The sequence below is a fragment of the Phyllobates terribilis genome, unplaced genomic scaffold (genome assembly GCF_046119375.1).
Source record: "Phyllobates terribilis strain yellow unplaced genomic scaffold, ASM4611937v1 Scaffold_11__3_contigs__length_659146591, whole genome shotgun sequence".
Lineage (NCBI taxonomy): Eukaryota > Metazoa > Chordata > Amphibia > Anura > Dendrobatidae > Phyllobates > Phyllobates terribilis.
The window spans coordinates 308,130,034-308,144,789 of NW_027362771.1; the positions used below are offsets into that span (position 1 = coordinate 308,130,034).

Here is a 14,756-nt window from a genome sequence, read left to right on the forward strand (position 1 = left end):
CTAATCCTAACCCCAACCCTAATCCTAGCCCAACCCTAATCCTAGCCCAATCCTAATCCTAGCCCAATCCTAACCCTATCCCTAACCCTAGAGTTTATTTTTTACACCGTTCCTCGTGCAGTATAAGTGATTCGATGACTTTATTCTTCGGGTCGGTGCGATTTCAGCGATACCAGAATCATATCGGGTTTTTATGATTGACAGCTGTCGCACACTAAAAGACTAATTTTTTTGTAAAATCTAGTTTTTGCATTGACATATTTTGAGAGCTATAATTTTTCCATATGTTGGCCTACAGAGTCATGTGACGGCTTGTTTTTTGCGAGATGAGTTGATGTTTTTATTGGTGCCATTTTCAGGCACGTGACATTTTTTGATCACTTTCTATTCCGATTTTTGGGAGGCAGAATAAACAAAAACCAACAATTCAGGAATTATTTTTTTTTATATTTTTTTATGCTGTTCCGCGTGTGGTAAAATTGATAAGGAAGCTTTATTCTTCGGGTCAGTACGTTTACAGGGGTACCACATTTATATAGTTTTTCTATGTTTTGTTGCTTTTACACAATAAAAGCTATTTTATAGAAAAAATTATTTTTTTACATTACTTCAATCTGAGAGCTATAACTTTTTTATTTTTCGGCTGATGGAGCTGTATGGCGGCTTGTTTTTTGCAGGACAAGATGACATTTTCAGCTGTACCATTTTTATTTATATTTGTCTTTTTGATCGTGTGTTACTCCATTTTTTGTTTGGCGGTATGATGATAAAGCATTGTTTTTTGCTTCGTTTTTTTTTTGTTTTTTTTTACCGTGTTCACTAAAGGGGTTAACTAGTGACACAGTTTTATAGGTCAGGTCGTTCCGGACGCGGCGATACCAAATATGTATACTTTTATTGTTTTTTTTTTTCATAATAATATTTATTGATGGGTACATTATATTTTTATTTTTGGTGGATTTTTTTTTAAATATTTTTACAATTTTTTTTTTCATTTTTAAACACATTTTTTTACTTTTATTCTTTGTCCCACTATGGGACTTTCACTTTTTTTTTATTTTTATCGCCTGTATAGCACAGGGATGGAGTTGTGCTCTACAGGCTGTCAGTGCTGCAGATGCAGAAGATACTTTGGTCATGCACTGCGCATGACCAAAATATCTTCCTGCTGTCTGGTGACCCGGATGTTGTCGTGATGACATCGGATCGTCATAGCTACATCCGGGAAGCCGCGGCAGACATCGCTGGACGCTGGCAGGAAAGGTGAGTATCCCGATCAACTCCCCTTGCCACCGCAATGCTGCGATCGACTTCAATCGCAGCATTGCGGGGGTTAATGTGCCGGGAGTGGTGCGGGACGGCTCCCTGCACATATAGTTAGGTCCATATATATTTGGACAGAGACAACATTTTTCTAATTTTGGTTCTAGACATTACCCCAATGAATTTTAAACAAAACAATTCAGATGCAGTTGAAGTTCAGACTTTCAGCTTTCATTTGAGGGTATCCACATTAAAATTGGATGAAGGGTTTAGGAGTTTCAGCTCCTTAACATGTGCCACCCTGTTTTTAAAGGGACCAAAAGTAATTGGACAGATTAAATAATTGTAAATAAAATGTTCATTTCTAGTACTTGGTTGAAAACCCTTTGTTTGCAATGACTGCCTGAAGTCTTGAACTCATGTACATCACCAGAAGCTGTGTTTCCTTCTTTTTGATGCTCTGCCAGGCCTTCACTGCGGTGGTTTTCAGTTGCTGTTTTTTTGTGGGCCTTTCTGTCTGAAGTTTAGTCTTTAACAAGTGAAATGCATGCTCAATTGGGTTGAGATCAGGTGACTGACTTGGCCATTCAAGAATATTCCACTTCTTTGCTTTAATAAACTCCTAGGTTGCTTTGGCTTTATGTTTTGGGTCAAGGTCCATCTGTAGTATGAAACGACGACCAATCAGTTTGGCTGCATTTGGCTGGATCTGAGCACACAGTATGGCTCTGAATACATCAGAATTCATTCGGCTACTTCTGTCCTGTGTCACATCATCAATAAACACTAGTGACCCAGTGCCACTGGCAGCCATGCATGCCCAGGCCATCACACTGCCTCCGCCGTGTTTTACAGATGATCTGGTATGCTTTGGATCATGAGCTGTACCACGCCTTCGCCATACTTTTCTCTTTCCATCATTCTGGTAGAGGTTGATCTTGGTTTCATCTGTCCAAAGAATGTTCTTCCAGAACTGTGCTGGCTTTTTTAGATGTTTTTTAGCAAAGTCCAGTCTAGCCTTTTTATTCTTGATGCTTATGAGTGGCTTGCACCGTGCAGTGAACCCTCTGTATTTACTTTTATGCAGTCATCTCTTTATGGTAGATTTGGATATTGATACGCCTACCTCCTGGAGAGTGTTATTCACTAGGCTGGCCGTTGTGAAGGGGTTTCTCTTCACCATGGAGATTATTCTGCGATCATCCACCACTGTTGTCTTCCGTGGGCACCCAGGTCTTTTTGCATTGATGAGTTCACCAGTGCTTTCTTTCTGTAGATTTTGCCACTCCTAATATTGTAGCAATTTCTCGGATGGGTTTTTTCTGTTTTTGCAGCTTAAGGATGGCTTGTTTCACCTTCATGGAGAGCTCCTTTGACCGCATGTTTACTTCACAGCAAAACTTTCCAAATGCAAGCACCACACCTCAAATCAACTCCAGTTCTTTTATCTGCTTAATTGAGAATGACATAACGAAGGGATTGCCCACACCTGTCCATGAAATAGCCTTGGAGTCAATTGTCCAATTACTTTTGGTCCCTTTAAAAACAGGGTGGCACATGTTAAGGAGCTGAAACTCCTAAACCCTTCATCCAATTTTAATGTGGATACCCTCAAATGAAAGCTGAAAGCCTGAACTTCAACTGCATCTGAATTGTTTTGTTTAAAATTCATTGTGGTAATGTCTAGAACTAAAATTAGAAAAATGTTGTCTCTGTCCAAATATATATGGACCTCACTGTAGCACCGGGTGTCAGCTGTGATACGTACTAATACTTATCAGGTTCTTAAAGCCCAGGGCGCAAATACGTATTAGTACGTCTTGGGCTTCAAAGGGGTTAATATAATACTTGTACCACCGAATTCCACAGCACTCTATGGACATCATCATCACTATTTTAGGGGTCACGATCACTATGTCTTTGGGGTGTGGGAGAAAACCAGAATGAACACATACAAGGAGAACACAGAAACTCCTGAGAGATGTTGTCCTTTGTGGGATTTGAACCCTGGACCCCAGCGCTGCAAAGCAAATATGCTCTCTTAGGGCTCATACTCATATGCGAGAAAAACAGACGAGTGCAATCCGATAAAAAATCGGATTGCACTCGGACCAATGTTATTCTATTGGTTACATCTCATCTGCGTATATCGGGACCCCGGGCGATCATACATTGATGCTCTATTCATAGGGTAGGGGATCAGTGTAAAAGTAGTGAACAACCCCTTTAATGTGGAAAATGAAAAAAGACCAATTCATTGTCCTGCACATATCTGCTTACTTTATGCTAAGGGTCGGTACAATTGTGCCAATTTCTATAGCTTGTTTTTTAAAGGGAACCTGTCACGTCATTTCAAGCATCTAAACTGTCCCCAGTACATTGTTAGTAATGCAATGTGCATCAGTAACACGTTTTTTTTCATTAAAAATGGCGCTGTAATGATGTATAAAAAACACTTTATATAGTTATATTGTACCTTTTGACCTGTAAGTCAAAACCAGGAGTGTGTGAAAAATATTCAGAATCTGTGACATGTTTCTATTATACTTTTGCTCTGACTGTTCCACTCTTGATTTTGGCTTACAAATACTGAGGTAAAAAAAACTTACCAAATACTCAATGTGTGCACGTGGCCATTACTGGCTCTTGCACCACTCAGGTCTCTCTCCTTCATTTTGTGACCTCAGATGTAAATTGTCAGAAGTCACTGCTTACAGTCCCCCTAGGTCTCTTGATGTACAGTTCCAGAAATATTTGGACAGTGACAGAATCTTCATGATTTGGGCTCTGCATGCCACTATTTTGGAATTAAAATGAAACAACTGAGATGCAATTGAAATGTAGAATTTCAGATTTAATTAAAAAGTGTAAGGTGGCTGTATGATGAAACAGCTTCTTATCTTAATCAGCCAGACGTCTAGATTTGTTAAGCCAAGAGAAATACACTATTGTGTTTGTGTTGATATGTGAATGTATGTGTGTTTCTTTGGTGGGTCAAGAAGGACAGACCAGTATTTGTATAACCCTGAATGTTGTCTTCTTTTGGTTTTGAACCAATGATGTTGGTTACTATGCTAATTGCATATTGTACTAAAGCCAGCTAGATGTTTATTTACAAGAGCCCCATGCTATACCAACTATGTAAATTGATTAAATGCTCAAATAATGAGACCTGATCCCTGTGGAATAATACCCTCCCTAACCCTTGCCCTGTGGATGTGTACTTGAAAGAACAAATGTGAACTATTAGCCTTGAAAGTCCCAAAGTCGCAGCTGTTCTATCCCAGGCGAGCCAGCAGAAGGGTGAGACTGTGTAATGTTGAACCATCTTGGGTATTTGCTGGGACTGTTCTGTTTGTTGCCTTTTTGTGGTTCAGTAAAGTATTGCCACACTGTTTTACCCTCACCCTTAGTGGTCTGAGTAGTATTACGCCCATGGAAGACCCCGGATCTAAACATTTTGGTGGCAACAGTGGGATCCTATACATGGAAACAGAAAAAACTGGCTGGCACTTCCAAAACAAGAAATAGGTGTGAACAGGTGCTTACTTAGGAGCAGCTACCTCCATAAACAACTAACAAACAAAAGCAGCACAATATATCGGATGAGACTCGCCAATGCAAGTCAATGGGTGTGGAAAAAAAAATGGACGGCATACGGATTCAAATTTCATATATTTCATGTTCGCACACTTAGCGTTACAATGTGCTGCTTTGTTTGATAGTTGTTTATGGAGGTAGCTGCTCCTAAGTAAGCACCTGTTCACACCTATTTCTTGTTTTGGAAGTGCCAGTCAGTTTTTTCTGTTTCCATGAATAAGCTTTGACGGAGCACTCCGCCTCTATGCCACAGGTGATTTTAATTGCAGCAGGATCTTATTATCCCACACACAAGCAGACATAGTCTCTTTGAGAGGTATTCACATTGATAAGGTCCTGGTATTTTGAGAGACGCCTTAATGTGGCTACCAGGTACACATGAATTGGCCAATTTATGCGCTAATATTTCTCATTTATTTCTTTTTTTCTACAGCAGTAATGCTATTCAAATTTCATATATTTCATGTTTGCATGCTTAGCTTTGCAGTGTGCTGCTTTGTTTGTTAACAGTGGGAACCTACTCAGCTCAGAGAATCTGGGGGAGCTGCAAAGGGACTGGTGTTAACATACACCGTCCAAAGGGTTCCACAACCAGGGAGGCATATATACAGACCCAGCAGACCATAGGTGAGGCATACACAGCGGGTTTCGGATGCTACAATGTCCAACCCCACCAGCCCGGCCTTGAGAGGAGGACCGGAGAGGAGATACAGCAGCAACAAGAAGCGGCAACTACAGGAGCTGTGCCAGTTTCAATGGATTGAATACCAGGAAATTCACACTCATTGGATTTAATTCAGGAACCACAGGATGCTGAGGACGGCATGAGTGGACGCAATGGATAAGAGTTGGTTGTCGTTAATTATGTGTGGAGTTTATTCGCAAGGAAGACATGAAATATGCTCTGAGGAAACTGGATGATGCAAAGTTTTGTTCTCATGAAGGTGAGACATGTTGGATTCGTGTCTGCACTTAAAGACATGCTGATGGACTGTCTGTAATAAGTGGAGAAGGATGATTGGGATCCTATTATGTCTGCTGTTATGTGATTCCTCTGATTCTCTTCTTGGAGTCCACAAACAAAAATTTCACGTTCTAATATCTCTTAGGGATTCAGTCACCTGTAAAAAGACAAACTATATGATAATATGTTCCTGCTACATGCTATAGATGATATATATATATGATATATATGATATAGACAGTCATTCCAGAGTATTGTATAACTACTGCGCTCAGTCAATGCACACCTAGTGTAAATGCTGTGTTCTGTCAGTCCCTGGTCTAGGGTGAATGCTGTGGTCAGTCTCGTGTAATCATGGTATTGATTGTGTCACCGCTGAGAGCTGGTGTGTTATGAAATAAAAGACGGAGGATAATGAGAAGAAATGTTCCTTTTCTCTGTACCTGAGATATGGTGGTGTTATACTAGGAGTTGTGTATAGAAAATATACACTTGAAAAAACACATACAGTATATTGTCATGTATCAGGAAGGTGGGTGTTATTACACCTCCGCCAGTCTAGAACTTAAGCCTAGACCAATAATTATCAGTAATTAATACGAGAATTAATTAGCTGTTATGTGATTCCTCTGATTCTCTTCTTGGAGTCCACAAACAAAAATTTCACGTTCTAATATCTCATTGGGATTCAGTCACCTGTAAAAAGACAAACTATATGATAATATACATGCTATACACACCAATTACACAAATTACTTATCTCAGGGATAATGACTGTGGTTAGTCTATCCACAGTTTATTGTAAAAGCTGTAGTCAGTCAGTCCACAGTCTACTGTAAATGTTGTGGTCAGTCAGTCCACAGTGTAGTGTAATTATTAGAAACAATCGGTCCTTAGTTCGCCATAAATACTGTGGTTAATAAGTCCACAACTAGTGTTAAGGCTGAGATGAGCCGGTCTATAGTCTATTGTGAATGTTGAGGTCAGTTAGTCCACAGACTAGTGCAAATGATATAGACAGTCAGTCCACAGTATGGTATTATTACTGTACTTAGTCGGTCCCCACCTAGTGTAAATATTATGGTCAGTCGGTGCACAGTCTATTGTAAATGTTGTGGTCAGTCATTCCAGAGTATTGTATAACTACTGTGCTCAATCAATGCACACCTAGTGTAAATGCTGTGCTCTCTCAGTCCCTGGTCTAGGGTGAATGCTGTGGTCAGTCTCGCGTAATCATGGTATTGATTGTGTCACCGCTGAGAGCAAGTGTGTTATGAAATAAAAGACGGAGGCTAATGAGAAGAAATGTTCCTTATCTCTGTACCTGAACTATGGTTGTGTTATACTAGGAGTTGTGTATAGAAGATATACATTTGAAAAAACACAGTATATTGTCATGTATCAGGAAGGTGGGTGTTATTACACCTCCGCCAGTCTAAAACTTAAGCCTAGACAAACGATTATCAGTAATTAATACGAGAATTAATTACCTCTTGTAGCATCGGCGTCTCTGCCTCTTGCTAGGCAGAGACGCCGTCCCTCTCACCTTCCCGCTTCTCTCCCTGCTGCTGCCGGCGCGCGCTCCTTCCCCGGAACTGTGCTTAGGGCGCGCGCGCTCCCCCTCTCTTAAAGGGACCGCGTGCGCCGTCCTAAGGAGTCCCCGGCCAATTGCCGGAGTACCTCCCATATATAAGGCACCTCCTCTAAAATGGAGGTGCCCGAGCAAAGTTGTTGCACAGTTTCTTATCTCTGCTTCAGCCCTCAGGTCCCGCTGTTAGCCTGACTTCTCGTCCTGCCTGCCAGCCAGTTATCTGCCCGTTACCTGCCGAGCCTGCCAGCCTGCTCACCTGGAGCGCTCACCTGTTACCTGCATGTTACCTGCCTTGGCTGTTAGTCCGCTCACCTGGGAGCACCCGCCAGTTACTTGCTGTGTCCGTCAGCCCGCTCACCTGGGAGCGCCCACCTGTTACCTGCCTGTTACCTGCCTTGGCTGTCAGTCCGCTCACCTGTGAGCACCCGCCTGTTACCTGCTGTGTCCGTCAGCCCGCTCACCTGGGAGCGCCCACCTGTTACTTGCTTGTTACCAGCCTTGTCTGTCTGCCCGCTCAACTGGGAGCACCCGCCTGTTTCCTGCCAGCCTGCCTGGAGACTCTGCCATCACTTGCTGTGACCACCTGCCTGGTAAACCTAGAGACTGCTACTCGCTCTGCTGTCATGTACTGTGACCACCCGTCAGCTAACCAGAGACTTCTGCCTGCTTGCCATGTCCATCCGTTATACCGGTCAGTCCCAGCCATCTGACCCGTGGGAGCCACCTGCTCTCTTACAAGGTCGTCCCCAGAGTAGCACCTGGTCCCTCTGCCCGGATCCTCCCTGGTCACGGAGTCGTTAGCCGCCGTCCGACCAGGGTCGGTTCGGGTTGATACTTAGTCACGCCCCTCTGGGTCCCTCCTTGCACCTCGGCACAGAGGTTCCACCTCCCGGACCCGTAACAGTTTGCTCGGCCCATGGAACCCGGTGGCACCCAAGCTCCCTCGCTCTCTGACCTATTCCACGAAGTCTCCCGTCAGAGATCCCAACAGGAATCCATCCTGAACCACCTGCGTAATGTCAACTCCCACCTGGACACACTGACTGCTCCACCAGGACCTGCCTCCAGTCGCATGACTCACGCCTCGGCAGCGCCGCTGCCCGTCAATACCATGGTACCCGGTCCTGGTCTCCGGCTCTCTGCACCGCCTCGTTTTAGTGGAGACCCCGCCTTGGCTCGAGGCTTCATTAACCAGTGCACCCTGCACTTTGAACTCTTGGCACATCATTTTACCTCCGACCGGGCCAAAGTGGCCTTCATCATGTCCCATCTCACTGGGGAAGCACTGGCTTGGCTTAATCCCCTGTGGGAAAGAGGGGATCCCCTGGTATCCAACTTGTCAGCTTTCCTCACTGCTTTCCGGAAAGTCTTCGATGAACCGGGACGAAAGACCTCATCAGCCTCCTCTCTGCTACGTCTCCGCCAAGGGAGTCTCACCGTGGGCCAATATGCCATACGGTTCCGTACCCTCGCTTCTGAGCTTGCCTGGGATAACAAGGCTCTGGTGTCCGTCTTCTGGGAGGGCCTTTCCGGTCGGATTAAAGACGAACTTGCCGGTCGGGACATTCCAACCACCCTGGATGACTTGGTGACACTAGCTACCCAAATTGACATCCGGTTCCAGGAACTTACCAAAGAGACCACCCGTGAGAGGAGGTTTCCCCGCCTTGCTCCTACTTTCCAGAGACCTGTCTCTTCATCTGTCACTCCCCGGGCGCACTCACCCGAGCCCATGCAGATCGACCAGACCAAGATGGTCAAATCTCGCCAAGAGTCACGCCGAGCCGAGGGGAGCTGTTTCTGTTGTGGCAGTAAGGAGCACCTGATTCGTTCCTGCCCGGAGAGGACGGGAAACTCCGGTGTCTAGGACCGCTCGGAGAGGTCGTCCTAGATAAAAGTTAACCCTCTCCATCCCTGACTCTGTCTGTTTCTATCTCCTGGGGAGAGAACCGTCACTTTGTACTCACTCAGCTAGATTCTGGAGCTGCTGGAAATCTCATTTCCCAGTCCCTAGTAGAGAAATACCGAATTCCCACCAAACCTCTGGCTGAACCTTTGTCTGTTGCCTCCGTGGATGGAAGACTGCTACCGGTGACCATCCTGCTCGTCACGGAACCCATAACCCTGCAGGTGGGAATGCTGCACTCTGAAAAGATCTTCTTCCATGTGCTACCCGGACTCTCTCACTCCCTATTGCTAGGCCTACCTTGGCTCCAGACGCATGAACCCGTGTTGAACTGGCAATCCGGTGAAGTACTCCGGTGGGGCCCAGACTGCCATGGGACCTGCCTGGTTCCGGTTCGCCCGGTTCGTCCACTACCCACTCCAGCTAATTTACCCGGTCTTCCGGCTCCTTACTGGCCCTATGCAGACGTCTTCGGCGGTAAAAAGGAGGCAGAGACATTACCACCTCCTAGGCCATATGATTGCCCGATCGACTTGGTACCTGGCGCCACTCCACCCCGTGGGCGTATTTATCCGTTGTCTGCAGCCGAGACCCGGGCCATGTCAGAGTACAAAGAGGAGAATCTGGCTAGGGGGTTCATCCGGAAGTCTACCTCCCCGGCGGGAGCCGGATTCTTCTTTGTCAAAAAAAAAGGATGGCTCACTACGCCCCTGTATTGACTATAGAGGACTCAATCAGATCACCGTAAAAAATAAATACCCCCTGCCCCTCATCTCCGAGTTGTTTGATCGCCTTAAAGGCGCCAGGATCTTTTCCAAGCTGGATCTATGTGGAGCGTATAATCTGGTCCGTATCCGTCAAGGAGACGAGTGGAAAACGGCATTTAATACCCGGGACGGACACTATGAGTACCGTGTGATGCCCTTCGGCCTCTGCAATGCTCCCGCCGTCTTCCAAGAACTGGTCAACGACATCTTCCGTGACCTTCTTTACTCCTGCGTGGTGGTATAGCTGGACGATATCTTGGTCTTCTCTCCGGATCTTCCCACACTCCGGAGGGATGTTCGTCAGGTCCTGCTTAGGCTCAGTCAGAACCACCTCTACGCAAAATATGAGAAGTGCCTCTTCGAGCAGACCTCTCTTCCATTCCTGGGCTATGTTATCTCCCAGACAGGCCTACGAATGGATCCTGAGAAGCTCTCTGCTGTTCTTATGTGGCCCCGTCCGGAGGGGTTGAAGGCGATACAGCGATTCCTGGGCTTCGCCAATTACTATCGTCTTTTCATTCCACACTTCTCGTCCCGGACTGCTCCCATATCTGCGCTCACCCGCAAGGGGGCAAATCGCAAGGTTTGGTCGCTCAAAGCCGAGGAGGCCTTCCTCTCCTTAAAGCAAGCCTTCTCCTCTGCCCCAGTTCTGCACCGTGCAGACTGCAATAAACAATTCTACCTGGAGGTTGATGCCTCCTCTTCCAGAGCCGGAGCAGTGCTTACCCAAAAATCTTCTTCCGGCAGAATGGTAACCTGCGGCTTCTTCTCCAGAATCTTCTCCTCTTCTGAGCGCAACTACTCCATAGGAGACCGAGAATTGGTAGCCGTTAAATTGGCGCTGGAGGAGTGGCGCTACTTGCTTGAAGGGGCTCTATACCCGGTGATCATTTACACAGATCACAAAAATCTGGCATATCTTCAAAATGCCCAGAGACTTAATCCGCGTCAGGCTCGGTGGTCTTTGTTTTTTGCCCGCTTCGACTTCATCCTGCATTTCCGCCCGGCGGACAAGAATGTCAAAGCTGATGCCTTGTCCCGATCCTTCCTGTCCTCCGATCAAGAGGAGGAGCCTATGCACATTATTGAGTCCTCCAAGGTGATGAATGTGGCCCCCTTGGATTTGACTCGTCTTCCCCCCGGCAAGACGTTTGTAGCGGTTCCAGACCGTGAGAAGGTTCTTCGCTGGGGTCATTCTTCTAAACTAGCTGGCCATGCTGGCCAAAAGAAGACCTTCCTGCTCATTACCCGGCATTACTGGTGGCCTACCATGCGTAAGGATGTGGTAGACTTCGTCTCGGCCTGTTCATCTTGTGCCCACAACAAAGTTCCCAGACACTTACCAGCTGGTCATCTCCTGCCGCTTCCCATACCTGTTGCCCCGTGGCAACACATCGCCATGGACTTCATTACCGATCTTCCTGTTTCTGCTGGGTGTACAGTCATTTGGGTGATCGCAGACCGCTTTTCTAAAATGGCCCACTTCATTCCCCTGCCTGGTCTCCCGTCTGCATCTGAGCTGGCTAAAGACTTTATCCGCCATATCTTCCGTCTCCATGGCCTACCCCTCCACATCGTGTCGGATCGTGGGTTTCAGTTTACCTCACGCTTCTGGAGAGCCACATGTAAACTGCTGGATGTCACCCTGGATTTCTCCTCCGCTTACCATCCTCAGTCCAATGGTCAAGTGGAGCGGATCAATCAGATCTTTACCAGTTACCTCCGGCACTTCGTTAATGCCCACCATTCTGATTGGGTGGACCTCCTACCATGGGCCGAATTCTCATATAATAACCACGAGAGCGAATCCTCTTCCAAGTCCCCGTTCTTCATAGTCTATGGCCAACATCCCCGGATTCCTTTTCCCGTCTCCGCTTCTGTGGACAGCCCTGCCGCAGAGTCTCTTGTCAGCGAATTTTCCACCATTTGGGAGAGTACTAAATCCGCACTTCTTCAGTCCTCCGAGCGGATGAAGAGATATGCTGATAAGAGGCATCTGGAACCGCCTCAATTCCGTCCGGGAGATAAGGTTTGGCTCTCCTCCAAACATGTGCGGCTCAAGATACCCTCCTACAAGTTGGGTCCTCGTTTCATCGGCCCTTTCGAAATCCTCAAGCAAATTAATCCAGTGGCCTACAAGTTAAAACTCCCGGCCACCTTACGGATTCCCAACTCCTTTAACGTATCTCTCCTCAAACCCGTTGTCTTTAACACTTTTTCCAACAATCCAGGTACTTCCCCTGCTCCGGTTTCCGCTGAGGACGTTTTTGAGGTAGAGAGTATTCTGGCCACCAAGAGGGTAAGAGGAAAGACCTTTTTTCTGGTAGATTGGAAGGGGTTTGGTCCTGAGGAGAGAACTTGGGAACACAGGGAAAAAATCAACGCCCCGCTTCTCCTTGAAAAATTTCTTTCAGGCCAATAACAGAGGGGGCCTAAAGGGGGGGGTACTGTAGCATCGGCGTCTCTGCCCCTTGCTAGGCAGAGACGCCGTCCCTCTCACCTTCCCGCTCCTGGCGCGGCGTCCTCCAGCGCTTCTCTCCCTGCTGCTGCCGGCGCGCGCTCCTTCTCCGGCACCGTGCTTAGGGCGCGCGCGCGCTCCCCCTCCCTTAAAGGGACCGCGCGCGCCGTCCTAAGGAGTCCCCGGCCAATTGCCGGAGTACCTCCCATATATAAGGCACCTCCTCCAAAATGGAGGTGCCCGAGCAAAGTTGTTGCACAGTTTCTTATCTCTGCTTCAGCCCTCAGGTCCCGCTGTTAGCTTGACTTCTCGTCCTGCCTGCCAGCCAGTTATCTGCCCGTTACCTGCCGAGCCTGCCAGCCTGCTCACCTGGAGCGCTCACCTGTTACCTGCCTTGGCTGTCAGTCCGCTCACCTGGGAGCACCCGCCTGTTACCTGCTGTGTCCGTCAGCCCGCTCACCTGGGAGCGCCCACCTGTTACCTGCTTGTTACCAGCCTTGTCTGTCTGCCCACTCACCTGGGAGCACCCGCCTGTTTCCTGCCAGCCTGCCTGGAGACTCTGCCGTCACTTGCTGTGACCACCTGCTTGGTAAACCTAGAGACTGCTACTCGCTCTGCTGTCACGTACTGTGACCACCCGTCAGCTAACCAGAGACTTCTGCCTGCTTGCCGTGTCCATCCGTTATACCGGTCAGTCCCAGCCATCTGACCCGTGGGAGCCACCTGCTCTCTTACAAGGTCGTCCCCAGAGTAGCACCTGGTCCCTCTGCCCGGATCCTCCCTGGTCACGGAGTCGTTAGCCGCCGTCCGACCAGGGTCGGTTCGGGATGATACTTAGTCACGCCCCTCTGGGTTCCTCCTTGCACCTCGGCACACAGGTTCCACCTCCCGGACCCGTAACACCTGTTATGTGATTCCTCTGATTCTCTTCTTGGAGTCCACAAACAAAAATTTCACGTTCTAATATCTCATTGGGATTCAGTCACCTGTAAAAAGACAAACTATATGATATGTTCCTGCTACATGCTATACACACCAATTACACACTAGGGTCAAAGTTACTTATCTCAGGGATAATGACTGTGGTTAGTCTATCCACAGTTTATTGTAAAAGCTGTAGTCAGTCAGTCCACAGTCTACTGTAAATGCTGTGGTCAGTCAGTCCACAGTGTAGTGTAAATATTAGAATCAATCGGTCCTTGGTTCAGCATAAATACTGTGGTTAATAAGTCCACAACTAGTGTTAATGCTGGGATGAGCCGGTCTATAATATATTGTGAATGTTGTGGTCAGTTAGTCCACAGACTAGTGCAAATGATATAGACAGTCAGTCCACAGTATGGTATTATTACTGTACTCGGTCGGTCCCCACCTACTGTAAATACTATGGTCAGTCGTTGCAAAGTCGATTGTAAATGTTGCGGTCAGTCATTCCAGAGTATTGTATAACTACTGTGCTCAGTCAATTCACACCTAGTGTAAATGCTGTGTTCTGTCAGTCCCTGGTCTAGGGTGAATGCTGTGGTTAGTCTCGCGTAATCATGGTATTGATTGTGTCACCGCTGAGAGCAGGTGTGTTATGAAATAAAAGACGAAGGATAATGAGAAGAAATGTTCCTTATCTCTGTTCCTGAGATATGGTGGTGTTATACTAGGAGGTGTGTATAGAAGATATACATTTGAAAAAAAACTGTATATTGTCATGTATCAGGAAGGTGGGCGTTATTACACCTCAACCAGTCTAGAACTTAAGCCTAGACCAACGATTATCAGTAATTAATACGAGAATTAATTACCTGTTATGTGATTCCTCTGATTCTCTTCTTGGAGTCCACAAACAAAAATTTCACGTTCTATTATCTCATTGGGTTTCAGTCACCTGTAAAACGACAAACTATATGATATGTTCCTGCTACATGCTATACACACCAATAACACACTAGGGCCAAAATTACTTATCTCAGGGATAATGACTGTGGTTAGTCTATCCACAGTTTATTGTAAAAGCTGTAGTCAGTCAGTCCACAGTCTACTGTAAATGTTGTGGTCAGTCAGTCCACAGTGTAGTGTAATTATTAGAAACAATCGGTCCTTAGTTCACCATAAATACTGTGGTTAATAAGTCCACAACTAGTGTTAAGGCTGAGATGAGCCGGTCTATAATCTATTGTGAATGTTGTGGTCAGTTAGTCCACAGACTAGTGCAA

The 14,756-nt window shown here is 46.5% G+C and overlaps 1 long non-coding RNA gene across 1 annotated transcript; it reads right to left on the reverse strand.

Annotated features, from left to right (window-relative positions):
* Positions 1-6,429: 6,429 nt before the first annotated feature.
* On the reverse strand, positions 6,430-14,410 carry LOC141165111 (uncharacterized). The gene is made up of 3 exons (XR_012251059.1): positions 14,346-14,410; positions 13,453-13,535; positions 6,430-6,523 (listed from the first exon to the last, which is right to left on the reverse strand). It is a non-coding gene; the product is annotated as an uncharacterized lncRNA (long non-coding RNA).
* Between the last annotated feature and the right edge of the window lie 346 nt (positions 14,411-14,756).